Genomic DNA, 9,216 nt, shown 5'->3' on the forward strand with positions numbered 1-9,216 from the left:
CTATAAATCATGTTCATTCTGCATTTGCTCAATGTATGCATGCAAAACACTGAAAAAATACATTTGCATAGTGGATGTGCAAGATATATGCCAATAAGCCACTTTAAAAAAAAACACATTTCCATAGCTGTGCTAAATATATGTTAATGCTAATGTTACTGTTAAAGGTATTTATATAGCGCACCGTCACCAACAGAGTTGGTCTCCAGGCGCTCAGGCGGATCTGTAAAGAAAGGTGGACTGGGTGAAGAGGGTGTAGGAAAGTAAGAGATGGTGTACTGTTGGCAGCTTCAGTTCGGTTTTAACCATGTGCTGAGCTTGGGCGTGCAAATAGGATCGAAGCGGGACCTTGCGTGCTGTTGTTGCGATCTATGTTTTGGTTGTTTGTTGTTGCGGTGTGGTGAAGTCTGTGTGGTTTCCTTTGAGAGAGGTGGCTGTGTTGGTTTTGTGTGAATTAAGTAAGCAGAAATTAGAGGTTTTGGTTTGTGAGTTATATTGGGGAAAAGTTTGGCCCCCAGCTAGGCTGTTGAGCTTGGTCTACCCAGGGTGCGGGCATAAGTCCTGCTTAGGTGGTGGAGTTATATTATCTCTCCCCGTTCTTTCCTATGCATTACTGTCTATGTTACATTGCTGCCTATGCCCCAGAAGTTGCCAGGTGCCATTGCTGGGTGATACCTTGCTCTCCCTTCAGATTGAAAGATGGGTGTTCTAGTTACAATTGGTGAGGATTGTTTTAATTGATAAGTAGTTATGTTACATGTCCATATATCCTTATTGATAAGGGTTGATGATTTAGAGAGTCAGGGTAGGTTTTCCTCTCGGCCTAGTTCCTCAGTGTATGTCCTTATGGGCATTCTATTTGCTTATGGGGTGAAGAGCCATGATTTGAGGAGTTTCCTGAATTGTAGGTGATCTCTTGTGTTCCTTATGTTCTTTGGTAGTTCGTTCCAGGTGTGAGAAAAGGAGGATCCTCCGAGTTTTCTCTTGTTGTATGATTTGGTTTCCAAACGGATGTCGCTGCTGGATCTGAGTGGCCTTTCAGTGTAGTGGACGTTTAGTTTTCTTCTGATGAACTCTGCGCCTTGGCCGTGGATTGCTCTGTGAGTTATGTACATTGATTTGAACTTGATCCTCTGTTTGATGGGTAGCCAGTGTAACGTTTTCAGCGCTGGTGTGATGTGTTCTCTTCGAGGTAGTTTAAGGAGAAGTCTGGCCGCCGCATTTTGTATGTGCTGGAGTTTATTTAGGAGTCGTTCAGGGAGGACTAGATATAGGCTGTTGGCGTAGTCTTGTCTGGACATGATGAGAGCGATGACGGCAGTTGTTTTGTTGGCGAACGAGAGAAATGGTAGGATCCTTTTAACCGATCACAGGAGAAAGAAGGATTTCTTGATTAGGGCGTTTACTTGTGGTTCTAGAGTGAGTTCATTGCCCATCAGGACTCCCAGGTTTTTTATAGTTGATGATGGGTCTGGAGTTTCACCAAGTTCAGTTGGCCATGGGATGTAGAGGTTGTCTTCTCCGTTTCTTATGATGATCATTATTTCTGTTTTGCCTGGGTTGAGTTTGAGGTAGTTTAAGTTCATCCAGTTGTATATTTCAGGAAGGCAGTTCTCTAGTGTTTCGTTGTCTTCTTGTGGGTCTTGTATTTTGTAGATTATTTGTGTGTCGTCAGCTTAGTTGTAGCAGATGAGGCCATGTCTTTCGATGATGTTAATTAGCTGTGACAGGTAGATGTTGAATAGAAGTGGCGAGAAGGATGATCCTTGAGGGACTCCGCATGATGATTCTCAAGGGCTTGATTTGTAAGGTTTCATCCATATTGTTTCTGTTCTATTTGTTAGGAAGGATCTGACACAAAGTAAGGCGTTGTCGGTTATTCCGAATTCTTCCAGTCTCATGATGAGGATGTTGTGGTTGACCGTGTGGAATGCTGCAGAGAGGTCTAGAAGAATCAGAGCGGTGCTGCTGTTTATGTCTGCGTACGCCTTTAGATCGTCCCAGATTGAAATAAGTGCTGTTTCTGTTCCTCTCATTGGTCTGAAGCATACTTGTGCCTGGTTTAATAGGTGATATATGCCAGCATGCCACTGTAAATACATATCTTTATGCTGACTATGCCTTAAATATGGCTGTATTGCCATCGGAAAACATGTTCATATTGAAAACACATGTTCAGGCTGTCTATCGATAGTATACACCAGTACTACCACTGTAAAACAGTCCCATGTTGTTGATGTCAAATTTATGCAAGCAAGCATCTGTAGAAACACATGTTCATGTTGGTGGTTGTGCCCAAAATGTGGAGATATTTCCATAGTAGAACAATTCCCACAAGCCACTGTAAAACACATTTCCATTCTAGCTTTGCCAAATATATGCCAGCATGCTACTGTAAATACATATTATAATGTTATTTTATAATTACTTATTTATAACCAGCTGAATACCTAGAGGTTTCTAAGTGTGGACCGGGGGATTGAACCTGTGTTGCTCTGCGTCATCTTGCGCATTGCCTCCCGAGTATATTTAAGATCGCTGTGCCCTATATATGGCCGTAATGCCATTGGAAAACCTGTTAATGTTGTAAGCGTCCAATCTATTTAAGCATATCACAATAAAATATCTTTTCATACTGGCTGTGCCATATATAGGACAGCATGGCATTGTAAAAACAAATGTTGATACTGGCTATGCGCAATATCTGACAGCATTCCACTTGTAAAAACAGATTATCTTTCTTTAATTACCCAATGTATGCTACCATGCCACTGTAAAAACACATTTTTCTGCTGAATGTGCCCTACATGTACCAGTAATGTCACTAGACACCGTGACAATGCTGCCTGTGGCAATATATGCAAGCACATGACTGTAAAATGCTTTGTTATGCTTTCTTTCCCCCATTTATGCCACCATTCCACTGGAGTACCATATTTCTTTGCTGACTGTGTCCAATTATGTCAATTATGCCTATTAGTCAGTATGCTACTGTAAAACTTTTTCGCACTGGCTTTGTAAATATATGCTATATATGTGAGTATAAGCATGCCAATGTATAAACACATTGTTATGATGCTGGTGCTCTCACTTCCCCCCTTCCATTACCTGTCTCAAGGCAAGGGCACAGGGAAGGGATATTAACATGAGCGACACCACCCCCACCAGCTCCCTGAGAAGCATACAGACAGGAAATGGCCCAAAATGTCGCCCTCACAATTGTGACGGCCGAAATGCCCCACTTTTATTTTTTAATTAAACACCCCCTTTACACCACAAATATATGCAGGGGGGTATGGATATTAAAGTAATATGGGGGAGTTGCAGGGGGTCTCCCCCCACATATCTATGTGGTGTAAAGGCGGTTTAATTAAAAAAGAACAAAGAAACTGGCATGTTCGGCCATTGCAATTATGTGTGGTCGCAGTGATCACCTATATCCATACATACACTAATACATACATGCAGAGACACGCACACCCATGTATTCACAACATGCACAATGCACACAAGAGCCCATTTCCATTTTACATTTACGATTGCTTTGTTCGCATTGGGTGTAGCCTGTTGCCTGTGCTGCTCATGCAGCATGGTCCGAGCTGTTACGCAGTGGCCCTGGCCCTTGTACAGCACTGTGCAGGGTGACAATAACCCCAATATTTTTATTTGGAAATAATCTAACTATTTTAAGATTCTTTGGAACTGCAAATAATTCTGCAGTGACATAGGGCCTCATCACGACTTAGGCGGTAACGCTTAAATCTGGCGGTCGCGCTATTACCGCCTGATTTAAAGCTATGCCAAATCAGGGCTTCGGCGGATTTGGCCCCATCTCTGAGCTGGGGGGAAATCTGTCGAAAATGTGCGCTATTACGGCCGGCGGGAAATCCGCCGGCGGTAAGAGCGCGAACATTCCCCATTGAGCCCAATGGGGAATGGGGCATTCCGAATGGGCTCAATGGGGAATGGGGATTAACATTACTGCTGAACTCGTGATCCGGCACTATTATCTCTGGGAGTTCGGCGGTAGGGCTAATAGCTAATAGCCCAAGTCGTGATGAGGCCCATAGTATTATGGGGTGAGTGAAAGACACGCTCACCATAATGAATATGATGTTATTAGTATTGTGGTACCCAAAGGGAGGACAAGAGGAGTTGCAACGCCTGTCAGTCCTTAGCAGACCAGCCGCCGCTCCAACTCATGACATGGCTTGGGGGACATTTTGAGCTTTGACACTTTTGAAATTTCATTGGCTTGCAATTGCAGAATTGACAACTGGACCCATATCATTTTTAATAAGTCCTGGCTTTTCTGTCAAAAGAGCTTTGCATGATAGGACGAGTAGGCCCCTGTTTATGATGCACTTGGTTGAACTGATCCGAGCATGCAAAGCGTTGTAGAATCCAAAGCTATGACTGGGCACTGGTGACGTGATGCCGTGTGCCAACAATGCACAGGTGCTTACGGTGTTCCTTGATTCTCAGACCAAACGCATACAAGGTGTCTGCAGTGCAGGCACCACACCCATTTCGTTATAAGCAAACTTATGAGGCTCCTGTGGTCTTCTAGTGGTGACCTCAGTTGAGCATCCTGTTCTCACATGCAACTGCCACTTGTGGGCAATTGTCAACACCGGCTGGTTGTTTCCTTGGATGGTAAATAGGTTTATTTTGGGCATTAGGGACATTTAACTGGCACACATATCTTTGGTCAATGTCAAAATGTTCCTACAAACTGGGAAAGGATGGTAATTTCCCCCCTAGATAAATAACTACATTCAAATTGGGTAAACAAATGATGTTTACCTCTCTTCAACAAAGCCATTCTGTATGGACGGGGCATCTCTCCTTTGCAGATGCAGTAAGTGGAAATGTACCGGCCCGGGTCCTCCCCACAGTAGCACATTCAGTGCGTCGCCGTTTACAAGTGCCTGCTATTTCAGCTGTAACCTAGACCACAGAGGTCTGGACAAAAAATATTCAGATTGCTCTGGAGTTCGTTTTAATAACACTAGTTGCATTGTGTGTCTGGGCGAGATCCCAGGGCAAGATGGATGGCCGTGCATTCCTCCAGCTGCGAGGACGACACCTGAACCGCATCCAAAACAGCCCAGACAGAATATGTGTTGTCCAACTGGAATCACAGCCCTCATCTAAAGGCATCAAGTTAACCACTTAAGTGCCAAGGACGAGTATGCTCGTCCTCTTTGCATAGACTTGCATAATAGCCTGGCCCTTACAGCTAGTTTGTGCTTTAATTCAGCTCCCCTGCATAGGTAATATATGTAATACTTCAATGCCATATCCCTGGGAAACCACGTTTTTGGCGAATGTTATTCGTTTGTTCACCATATTTGGATTTTCATTAAATGAAGCAATACTATATGGTTGTTGGAACTTTTGTTATGCGCAATTGAACACATTGAGCCTAATAGATGGACATTTTAGCGCGGTGCAAAGAGACTTTGCACTGTCAACAAACACCCTGATTCAAAGAGCGGTGCAAAATGTATTTTTTCAGTCCAAAGTGACTTTGCACTGAAAAAGTACTCTTTTCACCGTGAATTAGGCCCATTTAGTGTGATGCAAAGAGTACTTTTGCAGTGGAAAGTGACTTTGCACGGTTCTGTGAATCAGGGTGTTTGTTGGCAGTGCAAAGTCACTTTGCACCAATGCAAATTCACTTTGCACCACGCTAAAAGTTCCATTAACTAGGCCCATTGGATCTAATTCCAAATTCTGAAATGCAGTAAAAGTTTGGCAGTCATTCCTAAAATGTCAAATTTTTGGGAGATAATAAAAATACTACCAACTTTACCAAAGCCAATCAAATATCTAGAGGTAAATCCTCCACTTTACTTCCAAAACATAGCAGATTTACACTCCCAGAATTACTGCACATGATAAATCCTTAAATATCCCTTTGGGCCTATGGACTCCAAAGATGGGGATTAATGTCACCTTGATCGTTGGGTTGTGGAAGGGCACTCATTTTCGTTTCATTTAATAGGATTAGTACTTGATTAAGTGCATTTCATCGATGACTTTCAGGTGCTCCCTGTTGGTACTGTGCTACCAGAACCAAACAATGGTGAGGAAAGAGGTCCCTTGAGAAACAACAGGGGGTAAACAGGGGCAAAGTTATTACAATATAATTTAAAAAATTCAATGCATTTGAGCCATTCATTGTGGATTTGTTTCTCCCAAAAATATTTTGATATGTTTTGCAATAATAAATATATAAACAACTTAAATATACAAATAAATATGTACTGTTCCAGTTTTCAATGTCATCACATAAGTGGTTATACTTTTCTGCGCAATTCACATATATTTTTCAAGGTCTTCATCACATTGTGGCAGATGGTTCACATTACATTCACATATGCGTCAAAATTTCAAGTCCTTGTGTGTTTTGGTTTATCCAGCTATCTTGATCGAAGTTAGTGATAGATTGCACTGAGAGCACTCAGGATTGTGTCTCCTATCCTTAGACTACGCCTTGCGGGCCTTCTTCACCCTTCTTCAGGTAAATATATCAGGTTTTCTATGTTTTTTAAAAAAAATATGTAGAATAAAGAATTCCATTTAGGTAAATATGCTCATGATTCATGATAATCTCCTGGTTACTTTTACCATTGGTTTAATTAAGTATTAAAAGCTCAAGGGCACTAACCTGTGAATTAGTGTGGAGCCTGGTGTGGTAGTTCTTCTTAATAGCCAGAGAAATTCCAGTTCTGTTGGTGAAATGACATTACATTACTGGGATGTTGATATTTAAACGATTGGGTCTCGAGAGGGACAAAGCGCTGGTGAGGCGCTGGGTCCCTCTGCGGGGCCCAAGCACTTCAATGTAAGTAGCGTTCTTTCGTTACAGGGTTAAGTTCACTCACCTAACTGGTTTCCTGATGTACGTTATATGTGTTATTTCTCAGGCAGGTTCAATCGTTCACAGATTCCGTTAAATCTGTAATAATGGTAATTAGTCGTATGCTTATGCTGATAGTTTGGAAATCTCCGTTTATGACGTTAGGTTAATGGAATAAGTCAGGATCTAATCCTACCTTCGGACGCAGAACGTTCATCCAGTTTCCTGGTTTCTTTACTGTGTTGTCAAGGAGACGTCACAGCGTCATCCGCAATGGTGTTGTGAGAATCAGGGGATCGGTGGGTGTGATGCGATCCGCTCAACAAATCCTTTCTGTATATAGGAAGGAGGTTCTTTGTGAATAATGAGGCTTTTGGTGCTATATTCACTCTGTCTAACTTGAGAAATAAATCCTAACATACCTCAAATGTAATTCAGCATTGAAAGCTCTGTCTTGCGAGCGTGCATGTCGGCCTCACTGAGACAGTGCATCAACGTGTTGCTAAGCAACCCGTTGCGGGGCCGATTTTATTACACATTTCTATTTTCTAGTTTGGCAGCATGAAGGTGCCATCTTAGGTGTGTAGAGCGTTCGTGAATAATAAGAATCATGAGGGTTTCAATTCAGTTCATACGTCTCTATAATGGAGAGACCTTTCAAATATAGCACACACTCATTTAATAGTTATTGGTGTGGTTATTGTGCATTTTCCAAATTAGGTTTATGCATTTGCCATTATATAAACATACCACTTACCATAATAGTTTGAATCTGAGTGCCGATTTGAAATTACATAGTCAGCATTTGTTACAAAGGGTATAGGGGTCCATTATGTTTCATAGTCAGTTTAAAATGTATTCCAAATTGAATTCGGAATTGTTCTGCTCTGATCAAAATATTATAAAGTAAACCAGGTAATAGTTGTTTGTTCATATAAGTGTCAGATCAATAGGTAGTGAACATTACATATATGTGATGATTACTCATACATTTTCAGATCATTCATAGGGTAACACATGAATCGAATAAGTAACCCTTAAGAATATATATTTTGCACGATCATTCTGAACATTGAAGTATGTTCAAATGCAAAAATCATGATGGTTAAACACCTGATCAATTCAGAGATAACCATTTAAGTCCCACTCCATGTTCATTCCATGAGGATACATTGTATCAAGCTTCTCAATCCAATAGATTGTTCTTTGTTGGAGCAACCTATTTAGGTTGCCCCCCATCCTTGGTAGAGTCACGTGTTCCAAGATAACAAACTTAGTTTGTGCAATTGTGTGTTTTTGTTCATTAAAATGTTGGGCTACTGGTGACATAACAGAGAGATTTCGGATGTTCAATCTTATTTTCGCCTTTCTGCCCGTCAGTCCTATGTAATATAACCCACATGGGCATTGTATCCCATATATTACATTTCTTGTATCACAAGTAGATGTATGCATGAGTGAAATCCTGTGTCCTTTGTGTGGATGGTTGATATGGTTACCTTGGATCACATTGTTACAACAGTTACAGTTATTACAGGGGATAGTCCCACTGAACGTTTTCTTTTTTGATCTTTTATGACTGAAATCCGATTTGATAAGGTGGTCTCGAAGAGATCTACTTTTACTGTAAGCAAACAGTGGTGGAGTTGAAAATAGGCTTGCCAGTGTGGGGTCTAGGGACATCATTCTCTAATTTTTCTTCACTATGTTCTTTATCCTACTGCTTTGTTGGGAGTAGGTTGTGACGTATACTAAGTCACACTTAGTGCTTTTTTCAGGTTGGTTTCAAGGCCTCAGTTCTTGATATGTTCTTTACTTTGGTGGCATGTTGTGACACTGTATCCTTATCATATCCTGTTTTCGAAAATGTGTTGGTAAGTTCAGTGGCTTTGATCTCGTATTCCCCTTCATCAGATGTAATTCCCCTATATCTGAGGAACTGGCTAACTGGGATACTCTCTATGGTTTTCTTAGGGTGGAAGCTCGATGCCAAGAGCAGACTGTTCCTGTCTGTGGATTTAGTAAAGATCGTTGTCTCCAGTTTGTTAGATTTGAGAAAGACTAGAACATCTGGGAATTCTATAGATGTGTTGCTCCATTTGTGGATTTAATTTAATTCTGGGTGTGAGGCTGTCAATAAATTGAAAAAACTCATTCAGTTCATCTTCCATACCTTTCCAGACCCCAAAGAGATCATCTACGTACTTAACGAAGCACTTCAATTTCTTTTTCCATCTCGTATTTTTGATCACTTAGAAGACTAAGTAAACCTTGTAAACAATCGCATAACTGGGGGCCATCACTGCCCCCATTGAGGTTCCAGATATTTGTATAGAATAACAGTTCTC

The 9,216-nt window shown here is 41.3% G+C and overlaps 1 long non-coding RNA gene across 2 annotated transcripts in view; it reads right to left on the reverse strand.

Moving 5' to 3' along the window:
• LOC138565846 (uncharacterized) overlaps positions 1-7,192 on the reverse strand; it is a 122,145-nt gene extending 114,953 nt beyond the window's left edge. For both annotated transcript variants that reach the window (XR_011301656.1, XR_011301655.1), the window contains exons 1-3: positions 7,065-7,192; positions 6,894-6,967; positions 6,677-6,737 (exon numbers count right to left, since the gene is read on the reverse strand). This is a non-coding gene — a long non-coding RNA (uncharacterized lncRNA). The remainder of the gene's footprint in view (positions 1-6,676; positions 6,738-6,893; positions 6,968-7,064) is intronic.
• Between the last annotated feature and the right edge of the window lie 2,024 nt (positions 7,193-9,216).

Source organism: Ambystoma mexicanum, chromosome 2p, assembly GCF_040938575.1.
Source record: "Ambystoma mexicanum isolate Mex_15411 chromosome 2p, UKY_AmexF1_1, whole genome shotgun sequence".
Lineage (NCBI taxonomy): Eukaryota > Metazoa > Chordata > Amphibia > Caudata > Ambystomatidae > Ambystoma > Ambystoma mexicanum.